Below are 18,677 nucleotides of genomic sequence, written 5' to 3' on the forward strand. Positions count from 1 at the left end.
AATATATATTTTGCAGCACATATATAGATTCCCTGTACAACCCAGTTTTTTTTTTTTTTCCATCTGATGTATATTCTTCATCGATGCATTTCCTCCATTCTATGTATATAGCACTGTTACATCCCCTGCATCTCCTCATTATACCACATGATAACCTCATTTTCACAGCTCAAGCACCCATCTCACTGCACATCAGTGAAGGTACTCACAGATTTACCATTATACATCAATCCCCTGCTGCACCACACAGTAGTATGACCACCACCTGCACACATTACTTCAATCCCCCTGGCAGTTGCTGCACACTTAGTATCATCAATGCTTATTATATTGCCATACCTACAACAACCCAATAGATTAATACACCTGTAGGTTATTCAGCATGTATTTTCCTGTATATAATTTGCCTCTGCACCCCTTGCAATATATCCCCAACACTGGCACCTGTGTAACATCTATGCAATCACTTATTCACGTTGCTACCAACACTCTCCATATTCATTAAATTGCCTACTTGCCATCCTCTTTATATTAGATACTACCCATCACTAGCTACCTATCACTTCACTTTCCCATTCATCTCACCTCCAGCACCTATGTAACTACATGACATTTAGCTCATATCACGCATCCCAAACAGTTTAGGACATCTTGTATGGATTTCAATGTCTATTTTAGTTACCTTAAGGTATTACGCGAGTTCTCATATGTAAATTAACTTGAATATGTCATTTTTAATATAGATTGCACCATTCATCTTGCATTTTCTATAATATGAGATATATACCTAATTGCTTCAGGAGTAACCTCTTAGGTCCAATATGTTGTCATGTAAATTGTTCTTTATATACTTTTGGACAAATTAAGTGTTTTTGCAGGAAACTCATAGAACTTGTTATTTCTTTGCCTAGAATTAGTAACTCTTGTAACTTTGAGTTAAACTCAAACATCGTAATAGTTAGATGTCAATGAAAATTTTATATTTTCCTGTATTAGATAGAATGAATGAGCATTGTAAATATCATAAATTACTTATTCTTCATGCTTTTTTTTTATTTATTTCTCAAATCCTCACAAATGGGAACACGAATGGCACGTGCACCATTTCATAAGAGGTAATTAATCCTAAGTTGATGATTTACATCAATGGCCATAGTCAGGATGTAAACAAAACTTAAGATTTTTATCTTTTACAAAATAACACTCGATCCACACTGGATCCGTTTTCAAGATTCATCATATTTTCCCTAAGTATTTTCTTCTTTTATCAGAATTTAACTTAAAATTAATTCAAAATATATACCAATGGCCATAGTCAGGGTATATTGAGAATTAATTTCATTTTAAATTTTATAAAAGCACCAAATGTGTTTCATTCTTCACCTGAATTTAAATATAGATTATTACATAATACATTCAATGACCATAGTCAAGGATGTATTATATCTTCAATCTTATTTTAATTCATTTAAAGAATGAAATAGCTTTTCAAAGTCCAATTTTAAAAATTCTTCAAATTCATTCATCATTTAGGATAGAATTACATCATATTTCCGAAATTTCCTTTTTCAAAAACTCCAAGTAATGTAAATATCTTCCTCAATCTATCTTCAATCCTTATAAAATCCAATTCATCCTTTCATTTTCAAATTCAATTTCATTTTCAATCTCAAAGTTCAATTTAACTTCGAGACTTCAAAGTCATTGTTATATTCAAATTCAAATCAGATTTCAAAGTTCAATTTGACTTTGAAATTCCAAATTCATTTTACATTCAAAACTCTAATCAAACTCAAAGTTCAATTTTAACTTTGAGACTCTTGATTTATCTTCTAAATTCCAAATTCAAAAATTCAAGGTCTAATTTGACTTTGAAATTCGTTTGTATATTCAAATTCTAAATTTCATTTTTCAAGTTCAATTTAAACTTGGAAGTTCTTGTTTCATCTTCTGAATTTAACTCCAAATCCATTTTAGGATCCAGGATTCAACACTCATATTGGATCTCAGACTTCAGATCCAATTCCTCCTTAGGATCCAGACTCCAATTGCACTTTGGATCTTAGACTTCAGATCCAATTTCCTTTTAGGATCCAAAATCCAATTTCACCTTGGATCTCAGACTTCAAATCCAAATCCATCTTAGGATCCAGAGTCCAACTCTACATTGGATCTCAGACTTCAGATTCAAATCTATTTTAGGATCCAGAACTCAACTTCCACTTTGGATCTTAGATTTCAGGTTTAAATCCACTTTAGGATCCAGAATCCAATTTCACTTTTGGATCTCAGACTTCAGATCCAATTCTGTTTTAGGATCCAGAATCCAATTTTACTTTGGATTTCAGATTCCAAAATCCAAATTCATTTTTAAGATCCAATTCCATTCCCAATTCTAGATTTCAAACCCAAGGCCCTTTCCAGATCTCATTTTGAACTTCCTAAATCCATTTCTATTCTTAAATACCATTTAATTTTCTCAGATCCATTCTAAATTTCAAACTTCAAAATCTAAATTCAATTCCATCTCAAGTATTCATTTCCTTTCCTAAATTCAAAGTTCAAATTCAAAGTCCATTTCTGACTTTGAAACTTCATTTCCTTTCATTTTAAAACTTCAAGTCATTCCTTACTCTGATTTACTTCAAAGACTTAGAACTTCTCTGATCTATCTCAAGTTCTAAGTTAGATTCAAACATTTCTTCACTCCCTTATCAAATTCATCTCAAAATAACTCGGAAATTTTCCAAATCAATTTTCGAAAATAAGCATACATCCTTGCATTTCACAAGCATGATTCTTTATGCATTTAGAGTTAGAATAAATTCTTAGATTATATTTAGGCAAAGCAAAAGGCATAGATTCGATCCTTGGTTCGATTACCTCTGGTAAAGGCGCCAGGAACGATCGAACCTCATACCGACGAGCGAATCCCGTCTCTCCATTTTTCCCGCAAATTTTCAAAACTAAGGCAAGTTAAATTTCTAAATATTTTTCAAATTAAGGTCAAGTGAGACCGCGCAAAAGAGTTCCTCTTCTCTTCTCTCTTTCTTTTCTTTCTTTTATTCTTCTCCCTTCAAAAAGGAGGAAAATAGAGGTTAGAAAAGAAAGAGAGAGAAACCGCAAAGAGAGGAAAATTTTTGCGATGATCACACATACCAAGCACGAGGTGCTTGTTTTAATCCATATAAGGCACGTTTTAGTTTGAAAACATGATCTGGAAATTGTTCATTTTCAAAGCCTGAAGGTTGTTTTACATATACTTCTTCATTTATAAAACCATTTAGAAATGCACTTTTAACATCCATTTGATATAGTTTGAAATCCATATAGCTTGCATATGCTAAAAACATTCTAATAGATTCAAGTCTAGCAACAGGAGCAAATGTTTCATCAAAATCAATACCTTCCTCCTGGTTGTATCCTTGAGCTACTAGTCTTGCCTTGTTTCTTATAACATTACCTGTTTCATCTAGCTTGTTTCTGAAGATCCATCTTGTCCCAATGATCTGATGATCTTTTGGTCTTGGTATAAGATCCGGTGATCATCGCAAAAAATTTCCTCTCTTTATGGTTTCTCTCTCTTCCTTCTCTTTTCCTTTCTAACTTCTATTTTCCTCCTTTTGAAGGGAGAAAGATAAAAGAGAGAAAAGAAGAAAGAAGAGAAAAGAAAAGAAGAGAGAAGAGAAAAAAAAAGAAGAGATAAGAGGAACTCTTTTGCGGGGTCTCACTTGACCTTGATTTGAAAATATTTAGAAAATTACTCACCTCCGTTTTGAAAATATTTGCGAGAAAATGGAGAAACGGGATTCGCTCGTCGGTACGAGGTTCGACCATTCCTGGCACCTTTACCAGGAGTAATCGAACCAAGGATCGAATTTATGCCTTTTGCTTTGCCTAAATATTATCTAAGAATTTATTCTATGTCAAAATGCACAAATAATCATGATTGTGCAATGCAAGGATGTATGCTCTTTTGAAAGATGTTTTGAAAATTTTCCAAGTGATCTGAGATGAACTTTGATAGTAGAGTGAAGAAAATCTAACTTAGAACTTTAAGATAGATCAGAGAAGTTCTAAGTCTTTTTGAAGTAATCAGAGTTGGAAGAATAAATCTTGATTTTGAGAAAGAATGATTTGAAGCTAAAATGAAAGGAAAATGGAGTTTCAAAGTTAGAAATGGACTTTGAATTTTAAACTTGGATTTAGGAAAGGAAATGAATATTTGAAATGGATTTTGAATTTCAAACTTGAAATCAGAATGGACTTGAGAAATCCAAATGGTATAGGAAATAGAAATGGATCCAGATGAGATCTGGAAAATGGAACTTGGATTTGAAGTCTAGAATTGGGAATGAAATTGGATTCTGGATCCTGAATAGAATTGGATTCAAGATCTGGAATCCAAGATGGAATTGGATTCTGAATCTAAAAATGGATTTTGGATCTTAAAATGGATTTAGGATCTGAAGTCTGAGATTCTAAGATAGGGTTGGACTCTGGACCCTAAGATGGTTTTTGGATCTGAAGTCTGAGATCCAAAGTGGAGCTGGGTTGTGGACCCTAAAATGGAATTGGATCTGAAGTCTGAGATCCAAAAGTGGAGTTGGGTTCTAAATCTAGAATCCTAAATGGGAATTGGATCCGAAATCTGAAATCCAAGATGTAATTTGGATCTAACTTTGGATTTGGAATTTCAAAATTGATTTGAGAATAAATGGATTTCCAAGTCAAATTAGACTTGAATTTGGAGCTTGAATTTGGAATTTAGAAGATGAATCAAGAATATCAAAGTTAAATTGAACTTTGAATTTGATTGGAGTTTTGAATATAAAATGAATTTGGAATTTCAAAGTCAAATTGAACTTTGAAATCTGATTTGAATTGGAATTTTTGAATATAAAATGAATTTTAAATCTCAAAGTTAAATTGAACTTTGAGATTGAAAATGAAATAGAATTGAAAATGAAAAGATGAATTGGATTTTACAAGAATTGAAGATTGATTGAAGAAGATATTTACATCACTCGGAGTTTTGAAAAAAGGAATTTTGAAAATATGATGCAGTTCTATCGTAAGTGATGAATGAATTTAAAGAATTTTGAAATTGATTTTGAAAAGCATATCTTATTCTTTGAATGAATTAAAATAAGATTGAAAACATAATACATCCCTGACTATGGTCATTGAATGTATTATATAATAATCTATATTTAAATTCAAGTGAAGAATGAAACACGTTTTGGTGCTTTTATAGAGTTTAAAATGAAATTAACTCTCAATATACCCTGACTATGACCATTGGTATATATATTGAATTAATTTTAAATCAAATTCTGATAAAAGAGGGAAACAAGAAAAATATGATGAATTTTGAAAAAGGGTCCAGTGTGGATCCAATGTTTTTTTATAAAAGATAAAAATACTAAGTCTTGTTTACATCCTGACTATGGCCATTGATGTAAATCATCAACATAGGATTGATTTACCTCTTACGCAGTGGTGCACGTGCCATTCGTGTTTCACCATTTGTGAGATTTTGGAAAATAAAGGAGAAAATATGAGAACACGTAATTCAAGATATTTATAATGCTCATCCATTCTATCTAAAGCAGGAAATGTAAAATTTTTTATTTCTTATTATACTCTATCTATTACATTATTTGAATTGAATCTGAAAATGCAAGACTTCTAAACCAAAGAAGAAATTTTGTGAAACAAAAGTTAGCAAGGGGCAAAACATATCACAAGAGATATCATAATGGAAGCTTAAGACAGCATGATGTAATGTATCTAAACGACATGCATATATATACTTTTTAATGCAATGCATTCATACACATTGAACTAACATGTAAGTGAAAGGTGACATTGTGCATCTGCAGCAGGTGCCATGTTGATGAAGAAAATGTGGGTGTTTGTATAGTATATGGCAGCTAGAGGTGCAATAAACAGGGCAGAGGGGGTGGTGTACATACAGTGATACCAGGATTGCAGCAAGTAGCAATATTTTGAGTGCATTTTCAAATCGTTGTTGATTCCTCTGAATGGCATAAGTGACAACAACAAAGAATAATTCCTAGTGATGGCCGGACCACTTTTTAGCAGACTGCCATGGTCCAACATCCCCCAGTTGGCATTACCAAGCTTGTTCCAGATTCGATCAACAGGGGAAACCATGAGCTGGGAATGATAAGTGGAGGTGTTGTGTATTGTAAGTGATATGAAGATGTTGGAGGTGAGTATGTGTGCTGAAGTGTTGTGAATCTTAGTTGAAGATGGGTGTTAGGGACTATGGATGAAGGGTGCTTGATCCAGTTTGACATCATCAATTTGCATTACAGAAAGAATGTAGCTCAGGCGAACAAAATTGCAAGAATTCTAATAGACAGAAAACTTGATAAACACACAACGCAAAGGCTTACAAGTAAGTATCATGCCAAAGCAAAAGGGAAATTGTGGGATAGCATGATCTGAATAAAGGTGCACACTATTGATAACCATTTTTAATGAAAGAATGTACACAACAGTATGATTTGAACATTGTAACATAAAACTTTATCAAAATCATATAAAACTTAAACTTATTTAAGCATTCTATACCAACATGAATTGACGCATGTATGATCAAGATGAGAACCTGGTGAAAACTATCAGTCATGAGTCCTCTGATCTAGGGCTCCTAGGCTTCATCACTTATAAAAATATGACAATTCCTTTGACTCCTTGTGGAAAGGAGTGAGATGCTGAGGGCAACCAACTTCATCATGACTTTGAGACATAAAAGTAGGGCTCTTTATTGTGGGGATGCATTTGACTGCCCCACGTGTGAGGCCTTTTGACTTGACACTGTTATGCGTGATGCACAACTTCCAGAAGCCGATCCTGGTGTTTACTCTATTATAGAAAACACATTCGGTAGTATCAATCCAGCTTTCCCACGACAACTCAGCCTCTGCAGCAGGATTTGTATTGCAATCCGTCTCTGGGTATAGGATGCTGCTCCAGCTTCGTCTGATGTCAATTTTGCAGAGCTATATCAAAACCTCTAATAGACTGGGCTGGAATGACTGGCATTGGAAGCTTGACCATAGCTGTAACCATCCTACGATGAAGCTGAAGCAGTTGACTGACCAGGGAGAGATGTAGCAGCAGGAGCCTGGTTGCACTTCCCAATACTCGATTGCCCTTAAATAGCTGGGAATTGCTCATTATACAAATGAACAAAATGAAAGAATCTTATGATAATTCATACTTGTTTAGAAAGCTGCTGCAAACAGAGGTGCTTAACATACATTGCATGAATAATCTGATGCAGTGTATGCATATGATGGAAAAAGGTTGTAAAAGGAACAAACAAAACAACTAAGATATGCATGTTTCAATGTATCATTAAAAAAGCCATTATTTACCACTGAACGTGAAAAGAAAAATAAAGAGGAGTTCAATGAAAATCTACATACTCTTTGCAGAAATATAAAGAGGGTCAATGTTGAGCCGACCATCTTTGGCCCTCTTTGTTCCAGCGTGTGGGAGACAGCAAGCATGAATGCCCAGCTTATCCTAAATGAAACCAAAGAGCCTTTTCGAAAATGGCAGAATATAATACAATGTTTACCTCCTGGACGTTGATAGTAACATGGAGCTTGATGACCCGAGATGGTAACTGCAGAGTGAATTTGATGTCTAGAACTTTGGTTTGTTATTTCTCCAAGTAACTAGATAGCGAAATCCCATGACATGGCTCAATCTGATAGAGCTGGAACAGAATGACCTCAGTACTTGCACCAAGGCTTCTTACAGGAAAATATATTCTGCTGAGGAATGATTGCCACTTCCGCTGTCTGGTTGATGAGAATCCAACTGTTGATGAGGGCCTTGAGAAGCTAGCCACTGGAAAACAGCTATTGGGGTTTGGTCTCTGTAACTCAAATAATTCAACAAGTTATTTCTGGTAACAATGAGATATATATATAACCCCTGTAATTGCGAAAATGTTCACTGCTGGGATGAATGTAGAGAAATGCCATGATCCTCAGATGCTTGCTGCTAAATGATGTAAACAATGTTGGCTTGGTCAAGATTGTTGATGGCCTTCAAAAGGCCATAAATGATCAGCTCCTTTCCACCATGGTGTTGAAATGGAAAGACTAACTTCATGCCCAAGTTGTCAGACTTCCTAGAAAGTCCAAGCCAACTTTCTCAGTAAAAGAATTGTTCCACAGGGCATACATCTTCATATCGTGAGACAAGGTCTTCTTGTCAGATAAAAATTGTCTTCACCGTTATACCTTTTAGTAGGACTATCTGCAAGGCAGGATAGTTGTGGCATGACCCAAAGCTTTGACATCAAATTTAAACTACCCCTGGCAATAACCATAACAACCATACTAAAAAGTTCCTGTACATTCTGAAATGTATAAGCCCGGGATGATGCAAGAACAAGAGATTCATGAAAAAGTATTGCTAAAACTTAAAGTTTGACCATGATGCAGAACAAGGATAAATTACAATAAAGGGAATGATATGAAGGCAACACAGAACAGCCGAGCAAGGCACCTCTCGGCAGATGCTAATATCTGCAAATTACTGGAGCTTAGCTAAGTCTGAATTGCATTCAAGTCAAATGCAAACATCATATTATCCTTGATATTAGTAAACTTCATACTGAAAGGCAGTAAAACATGATATCAAACTATCGCAAAACAGAAACAACGAGATTATGCAAGTCTAATTTTGATCATCGATCTGGAATCCAGACCATCAATCATTGAGAATTCGATCGATCGACAAACAAATAGCTATTTGCCAGAGTTCAATCGATGCGAAACAGGAACTAGTAGATTGAAATCAATCCAGATTTTCAATCGATCACTCTCAAGCCACCAATTAAACAGATTTAAAGCTTTAATCGCTAGGTTCTCTTAGGAGAAATTTCTTGAAGAAAGATGTATCTACCATTGACAACATATTCTTGTGATAAATCATTTCGGAAGCCATTGAGACAGTATTATCACCTGCCGGTCTTGAACCGTACTTGACTGCCAGAAACCTGTTGAAGTTTCAGAAATTCGATGACAAGGCGATCCGTAAAACGATCCCGAGATTGATGACCTAGTATTCAAAACAGATCCAACGACAAATTATTTAACTATGACTTACCGTGAACCAAATCACAGTCAATCAAATGCCCAAATGCTGAGAGTCGATCCAGAAATATAATCAATGTCAGACAATGAAATCAAAACACCCATACACTATGAAACATGAAGTTCTATTATTAACGAAGAGATGCAATGACTAAAAAAATTGGAAACAAAATTCCGAGAAATAAAAAGTTCTTAGAAAAATCCAAAATGAAAGCGAGAGTCGAAAAACTGAGGAATAGGCTTGGACTTAGATGAAACCCGTAAGAGGATTGATCTTGATAATCATAAACGGAAACTGAAGTAACAAGAAAAGAATACAGATCAACGAAACAAACGAGACATAAAGAGAAAAGAAAAAAAAGGAAACTATTGTTGGAACGTTGTTGCTCCTTTTGCTATAGCATAAGGGTGGGTTGATGTTGCACAGGCAACCCAACACCACCACTGATGCGTAAATAGGCCAAAATAGGAAAAAATAAAAGAAGAAATTAGAAATCAAAGAGGGAAGAAAGAGCATTTACCATGATTGGATCCAGAAAGGGGATCTTCTTAATCTTCCTGATGAGTTTCGTCACTTGGTTTTTGCAGGATCTTTGAAGGAGAAAACTCGGATGAAGGCTGGAGCTCGTGGTTTTTGCGGTTGATCCTTCCTTCCAGCCGATCAAAGAAAAGAACAGAAGGGGAGATAATAGGAAGGAGAATAAGAGGAAGAAGAAGAAGCCACGCGGAGGTGAGGGTGAAGGGCCATTGTCGAGAAGGGGAGGTGAAAAGCGATGGTGAAGATGAAGGAAGGTGCGGGGGTGAGAAGCGGTGGATTTTGGGTTTTCTCATCGTGCCCCTCTTAAGGAGGGGGGCGAAGGTTCGTGAAGGGGAATGAGTTGTTGAAGATGGATGGAGGAAAGAAGGAAAGGTCGTTGCCGATGGACGATGATGGGGAAAGAGGAGATGTGCGGGAAGTAGTGGAGGAGTTCCATGGCTTCTGGAGGGTTTGGGCCAGAGGGGAGATCGCCCTGTAACCCTCTTTTACGAAGTGTTTTTTTTTTACTGAAACCCTAAAAAAATGAGTTCAAAGGGGGCCCCTTTTTTTCAAGTTTTTGCAAAGAGGGGGCTCCTTAACAAATTTTTGCAAAAAAAGTATTCTCAAAACCCAATGTTTCAAAAGGGTGCTTTTAAAGGCCATTTTTGTGTTATTTTTTTCCTATTTTCTTATTTTTTTATGTTTTTCTTGAAATTATATATATATATTTTTTGTATTTTTTGAAGACAAAATTCTAAAAACTAAAAGATTTGACTACTTTTTACAAAATTTCAAAATATTTACAAAAGAAGAGTTTTTTGAAAAGTCAGGGTTATTTTGGGGAAATTTCTTCAGAAGAATGGGTTTGGACCCAGGTTTTGAGAAAATATTCGAGCTTTAAACCTTGAATTGAGGAATATAACGCGACGGATCCAAACGGATACCGGGCAAAGTGTCTGAGCTTTTCAAAAGTTATTTTGATAATTTTGAGAATTTAATTTAAAATTGGACAACGAAGCTTAGATTTGGATCTTTTATCTGGATTCGGATCCGAAATTGAGTCAGATATATAAAATGAATTTAATTTTAGAAAAAATTGGGAAATAAACTGGAATTTGGATTTAAAAGTGACTTAATTGCTCAGAAAATGATATCAGGGGCAAAAAGGGAATATTTAAAAGATTTTGAAAAATTTGGGGTGTTCACAGATCCCAAACATTATTTCTTTGGAATTGATTCAGTTTTTCAATCATGGCTAGCATCCAGAATTCATCGATGATGGCTTCATCAATCTTCTTTGGTTCAAGTTGAGAAATGAATGTCATGTTTGCAATCCGTTCCAGCTGAGCTCTAGTTTGAACCCCCTTGGTCAGGTCTCCCAAAATCTGCTTTTGAGGATGATCTCTGATTTCGGCAAATGCTCTTTGAAGATCATCTTCATTGGGTTTAGCTGTGTTATCTAAGAATAAATCTGTACTTTGAACATCATCATCGTTAGTCTGCTTATGAACAGATTGATCAATAGATTCACAAAAACTGGCATGCATAGATTCTTCAATAGTATTTGAACTCTTATTAAATACTCTGTATGATTTACTATGACTTGAATATCCTAAGAATATGCCTTCAACAGATTTAGCATCAAATTTATCAAGGTTATCTTTTGTGTTAAGGATAAAGCATTTACACACAAAGATTTTGAAGTTGTCTATCCTTAGAGTTCTGTCATAGAATATTTCATAAGGAGTTTTATTTAATAAAGGCCTAATAAGAACTCTATTTGATATATAGCATGCAGTATTAACAACTTCTGCCCAAAAATATTTAGCAAGGTTATTATGTTGGAGCATAGTTCTAGCAGATTCTTGAAGGGTCCTATTCTTTCTTTCTACTACACCATTTTGAGGTGCAGCTCTAGGAAAGGCAAAGTTATGAGAAATACCATGCAAGTTACAAAAATTTATAAAAAGATCATTATCAAATTCTCCTCCATGGTCACTACGAATTTTTATAATAGAACAAGATTTTTCATTTTGTAACTTTTTACATAAAATTTCAAATTCACAAAACGTATCACTTTTGTTTTTCAAAAATATTACCTAAGTAAATCTTGAGTAATCATCTACAATGACAAAACCATATTTATTATGATTAAGACTAGCTACTCTAGAAGGACCAAAAAGATTCAGGTGGAGAAGCTCTAAAGGTCTTTTACTTGAAACAATATTTTTTGACTTGAAAGATGATTTTGACAATTTTCCTAGTTGACATGCGTCACAAAAATAGTCTTTTTTAAATGTCATTTTAGGTAACCCACGTACTAAATTGTTTTTAGCTAATTTAGACGTGTATTTTGAGTTGACATGACCCATTCTCATGTGCCATAAATTTTGAGTGTCATTATTAGCTATAAGACAATGTTCAGTAATGTTTTCTAGGTATAATTCATATATATTATTTCTTCTTATACCTTTTAAAATGATATTTTCGTTGGTGTATGCTATAAGGCATGCATCATGTTTAAAGCTAACATTATAACCTGTGTCACACATTTGACTTATACTTAAGAGGTTATGTTTTAAGCCTTTAACAAGGAGAACATCTTTGATAAGAGGTTTATCGATATTACCAATACCAATTATCAAACCTTTGTTGTTATCTCCAAAGGTGACAGTTCCTCCTTCTTTATGATGAAGAACAACAAAAAGATCTGGATGTCCTGTCATATGTTTTGAACATCCACTGTCTAGTATCCATCTGTTCTTCTTCTTTGGAGCCTGCAAAATATTAAGTAAAAATTCTTTGTGGTACTCAATCGGGTCCCTTTTTGTTAGACTTAGGAACCCATATCCATTTTGATTTGGGTTTGTCTATAACTCTAGAGGAGTACAAAGTATGAAAGTTATAATGCTTCTGCTTAGGTTCAGCAGAACCTTTGATGAAATCGGTCTTTTTATTTATACAAGAAGGTTTATTCATGTGAAAATAACCAATACCATTCTTGTAAAAAAAGAATTTTTGAGAGGATAGGATTTTATCCAGGTTCTATTTCCCTTTGGTAAACTTGAAAACCGTTTTTATAATGTTTTCAGTTCTACTTTTTAATTCTGAAATTTCTACTTGAAGATTTTTAGTCTTGAAGCTAGTAGAGGAGATTTCAGAAGTAATCATAAATTTTTTCTTTTTCAACTCAGAAATTTCAATACTGAGTTTTTCATTTTTCTGCACAAGCTCTAGATTTTCAGATTTCAAATTTTTATTTTTGAGAATCGTTTTTCTTGATTCTTCAAAAAGTTCTTGAAAAGCATTTTGAAGATCTTCGAAGGAAAAATTGAGAGATTCACTTACAGAGCTTTCTGCCATGAAGCACATGTTGGCGGTTTCAGCTTCATCATCACTTGACTCTTCACTTGTGGATGGTTCTGAATCATTCCATTAAGCATGCAAAGCCTTTTTCTTGAAGAACCTTTTCTTTGGTTCCTCGGTTTTAGATTTTCTTTTTGGAAGAGGACAGTCACGTCTCATGTGACCTGGCTTATTACACTGATAGCACATGGAATCTTCCTTAGAGTCTTTTTTTTCCTTATGCTTATTTGGAAGCCGGTTCTTTCTCATGAAGCGCTGAAATTTTCTAGTGAGTAGCGCAATTTCAGATTCTTTTTTTGAGTCCTCATTCTCAAAAAGGGCTGGGAAGGCTAGAGTTTTCTTTGTAGGTTGTTTATCTTCCCTTCTTTCCTTCATATGGACTTCATAGGCCATAAGATTGCCTATTAAGTCATCCAGGATAAGCTTGGATAAATCTTGAGCTTCTTCAATTGTTGTTGTCTTTTTCTCCCAATCAGTTGTGAGAGATCTCAAGATTTTCTTCACCTTATCTGTCTGGGAATAGGTTTCTCCCAGAGATTTCAGGTCGTTGGTGATGTTGGTGAATCTTGTAAACATCTTTGTGATGGGTTCATCTTTGTTCATTTTGAACAACTCATATTTTCGAACTAGAGATGAGATTTTGGCTTCTTTCACTTTGTTGGTTCCTACATGAATAACCTCCAGAGAATGCCAAATATCATGAGCAGATTCACAAATAGATATTCTGTTGAATTTATTTTGATCAATGGCACAATACAGAGCATTCATAGCCTTTGCATTTAGATTAGCCATCTTTTTTTCTTCATCAGACCATAAGCTATAGTCTGAGGATGGAGATGTGTATGGATGTTCAACAATTTTCCATACAGCAAAATCTATGGACTTTAGAAATATAGTCATTCTGCATTTCCAATATCCATAGTTGGAGCCGTTGAAGAAAGGAGGACGAGATGCGTGTTGACCTTCAATATCACAAGCATAAGAGGTTGATGCCATAAGAGCTGAAAGACTTGTTATGTCGAAACCAGCAGACCTGCTCTGATACCAAATGAAATTTCACTAAAGGGGGGTGAATAGTGAAATATGAAATAGATCGATAATTTAAAAATTAAATGCAATAAGGCACAACACATAAAACACAAGATTTATACTGGTTCGGTCAAGTCACTGACCTACATCCAGTCCCCAAGCAAAACACTTGAGCCTTTTACTATAACATCTGAGTTACCGGATAAATAGTACAACACCCTCTTCCTCAGAGGTCTTCTTCTCTCAACAAAGAAGGAACACACCCTCTTTCCCAGAGGTCTTCTTCTCTCAACAGAGAAAGACAACACCCTCTTTCACAGAGGTCTTCTTCTCTCAACAGAGAAGGACAACACCCTCTTTCACAGAGGTCTTCTTCTCTCAACAGAGAAGGACAACACTCTCTTTCACAGAGGTCTTCTTCTTTCAACAAAGAAGGGAGTACAATGAAAAACAAAAAGTTATAATACTTCCTATAGAACCTTCAGAATGATATGAATGCACGAATGAAGGATTCTCAGAATGTTCTGTTCTTATCACTCAGATAATACTCTTTGTCAAAGAGCTATTCTTGACTTTTTCTCTTTCTTTTTCTAGGCTCTCTTTCAAAAATATCGAATAGGAATTTTTCTCGTTGTATGCTCACATGTCCTTGTGAAATATTATTTTGTTAGTGTATATATAGCCTTAGAAAAATAGTCATTGCTTTTTGGAATGATTGTCCTTTTGAGATGTCAAGTCATTTCAAAAACACCTTTGTGTACTATATTGCTTTTTCGAAAAGGTCTTCTTTACATAAGTGTAATACTTTGGAGTAGACTATTCGTTGTAGTATTTTAGGTGTAAACTATTTTGTAAAAGGTCTATTCTCATAATAAATGATTTGTAGTACATTGAACGTTGGTTTGTAAATCATCATGCAGTTTTGTCTTTATTCAATTTAATGATTTGTAGTACATTAGTATTTTTATTAGAAATCGTCACTTCTTGACTTAAATGTATGTAAGTACAATAAATGCTTTGTTGAGTTCTTTATTTGTAAATGGTCACATCTCAAAATACTTTATGATGTGTTATTTAATGTCTACAGAAAAAATGAAGACTTTAAGCAAGTCGACATTCTTGAGTGGGGTTTAAATAGTCATTTTTAAAATGCTTTTGAGGTGGTATTTAATGTTTTACAGAAAGAATAATGACTTTAAGTAAGTCAACATTCTTGAGTTGTATAAAGTAACTAAAGTCTTTTCTAAACATATTATAGTAATATTAGTTTTCTTTGTTAGTTCAACTAGACGATTTTTTATGTTTGTCTTTTCCTTACAAACTTGAAATCATTACTTTTTATTTCTTTTCAAGTTGTCTTATTCATAAATGCATGTTAGAAGGTACAATTAATGCTTTTGAAATCATGAGCTATCATATCTTGTCAAAATACCTTTTTCATAAAAGTTTATAAGAAGGTACAATGATTAGTTTTCAAAAAGGTGCTTTTTGAAATATCGTATGCTTTTATGAAACATAGCTTTTGTGAATGAGTGGCTTGTATGATAAAGCATGTAATATGTAATATGCAATATGCAATATGCATGCTTCTGAAGGTTCTGTTACATATGACTCTAAAGAAGAAAAAAATCTTCATCTTGAAGTAGCCGATCTCTTTAGATGATCTTTAAGAATGAATGGCCTATCAAGCTTTTTCTTTAGAGAGAATGATTGCACCAAAGGTTGTACTTGATCAGGAGGTCTTCATCCTTTTTGGGTGAAATATCCTTGCATCAAATACTCGTTAAATACATGACAAATCATATCCAACCATAATATAACATTATTCATGAAGGTATATTATCATATCATATTAAATCATATATGACAGTGTATCATATTGTGTGTCATCAAAATATAGTTTCTCAATAGATGTGACCTTCAGGAAAAATAGGATTAATTTGACTGGATGCCATCAGACTGAAAATAGAGAAAGACTCGGAATCAGACTTAGAAACATTATGGAATTTTTGAAAATTGCAGGCTTGATATAAAATGAAGCTGGAAATTCGAGATCTAGTAGAACGGGAGAATAGAAAATCACCTGGAGTTTTGAAAGAAATTAGATGTTTAAGAAAATCATCTAGGGTTTGAGAAAATAAAAGAAAAGGATGAGAATATGGATATTTGGAAAATGGTTTAATGTTTTTGGGAAAAATATGAGAGGAATAAAGGTAAAATACAAACAGTCACATCCTGCACAAACACTTATGCACATACAACACTCCCTAAAAGGCTGACTCTAGATGCATCATTTTGAAAACAACTGTAGGACCCTAATCCTTAACTCTAGGTTCAGATCATCTTTGTTCAATCCAGTTATGCCGATATACTCGAGTTGAGACCCGAGGTACGTGGCATAGAATTTCAACTCCGGTTCTAAGTAAGGTTTTCCAACATCCTTGAGCGCCTACCGATATACTTCGGACTGTAGCCCGCTGTGAACACCCCAAATTTTCCAAAGGTTTGTAAAAATGACCTTTTTTTCCCTGACCCCATTTTCTGAGAAAATCAAAGCGATTTCAAAGCTAAATTTCAGTCATTCTTCAGATTTTCTGGATTAAAATCCATATTGATACATTCAAACTCGATTTCGGAGCCGAACCCGGTGTTTAAGGTCCAAATTTGAGTCTCGTTACTCAATTTACAAATCAAAATTATAAAATACCAAAAACATCTTCTGAACGACTCAAATAGCTCATTCAGCACTCTGTTGGATCCACTATTTTATATTTTCTCGATTCAAGGTCCAAATCTCGAATATCACCTCAAATTTCAGGTCCAAATTTGCTTTCTGAAGAATTTTTAAGAGAAATAGCTTTGAATTCTCAGAAAAACTCTCTTTTGTAAACATTTTGCAAAAATACAAATAAAATAGTTTTTAATCTTGGTTTCTCGTAAAACTTTAAGATTTTATTCTAAAAAGGCAAAAAAAAAATGAAAAATAACATAAAAAACCAAAAAAAATAGAAAAAGCTATAAGAAAAACAAATGATTCTCAAAGCTTTTAAAGCTATTTTGCTGAAAACCTCATCTTGAACCATTTTATAAAAATTTCTTAAAAAGGGGACCTCCTTTTTGAAAAAGAGAAGATTTCCAACAGACTCCTTCCCGCGCGTTTCCCCCTCCTCTCACCATCGTCCATCCTGAACGAACCGTCTTTCACCTTCGCACCTCTCATTTCTTCATCCTTCCCCTATACGTTCTTTTCATCTTCTCTTCGGACAAGGCCCTAGTGACCGAAGGGGAATCAATACCGTAACAACAGAAGGTACGTGTCTTATCTTCTTCCATTTTTTTTTTTTGTATTGCTCGCCCCTTTCTACTGTTTTATCGTATTCTTTGTGATTCTATATAAGCCCCTTTTCTCCTTTTATTTTGATTTTCTGAAGAAACTTTTTCTTTGTGATTTTATTTCTCTGTGGTCATGAGGCATTAGAGGCACAATCGACCTGCATATAGCAGGATCGATCTACCTCCCCTATGATCTTGGGTTTATGGTTTATTTTCCTCTTTCGATTCCTTTGATTTCCCTTTTATCTTATCTCCCATTGACGCACATCCCAAAGAAACCCGATTCACATATAGCAAATCGGATTATATAGTGCAACAGCAAGGGAACAAATGGTTCTAACAATTTTTTTTTCTTTCATATTTCTTCACTTTGTTTGAATTTGCATTTTAGGCCATGGTTTATTTGGTTTCGATTTCTTTCACTAATTTTAATTTCTGATTTATGATCATTTCACGTTCTCACTTTTACGATCGGATTATATTTCTATTCCATGTTAATAAGCAAGCTCATTCCCCTCTGTCACGGGTAAGCATTTGTTTCATTAATATATTCGATGCATTTCGTTTTACCTGGTGCGCCTCCTACATAACGCTACTCTGTTTGGGTAGTCTTACATCTGTGCTTTCTGTTTTGGGTGTGACCAATGGCTATTGCAATGTTGTTAATCTCTTTGCATCAGACTTATTGTTGCTCTGGTCTCCTCTAGAGCTCATAGCTCAAACCAGCACCCTCGATTTACCTGTACCCTCGAGGAAATCATTTATTCATCAGTCCAGAATCTTCTGCTAATTTATCATATTGGCATATGGTCTGGAATCGGCAGATTCAAGCCATGTGTGGCCGGAATCTAAGTTTATAATCAGCAGGCGTTGATCCCAACCTCTGTCCTATTTGGATTTCAAAAGATAACTGACTAACTCAGCTATACCTTAAGGTTGTCTGTAACATCTCAGTCAGATGGCTCATTTGGATTTTGTATTTGCCATTATATTAGTCTCCAGGATCTCTGGGCTCCATTTTCAAGTGGTCTGCAAATAAGGTAATGTATTCATTTATATTGTACCAGAACTGCCTTCAGCATATCTCCTCTCTTTAGTATTTTAACAATAAAATTTCCTGCTAAAATAAGATTCCATGTAAGATGTATCATCATTTCTCAAACATTAGAAAGTCTGGACAAATTTTCCTCTATGCATTTACATCATTCCCTTGCATATCAAATCCAGCCTTTGCATGCATTTCTCTTTATTACAAGTTTTAGGTTTTATATAGTCTGAGTGAC

This window comes from Nuphar pumila, chromosome 11 (assembly GCF_984573655.1).
Source record: "Nuphar pumila chromosome 11, dmNupPumi1.hap1.1, whole genome shotgun sequence".
Taxonomy (NCBI): domain Eukaryota; kingdom Viridiplantae; phylum Streptophyta; class Magnoliopsida; order Nymphaeales; family Nymphaeaceae; genus Nuphar; species Nuphar pumila.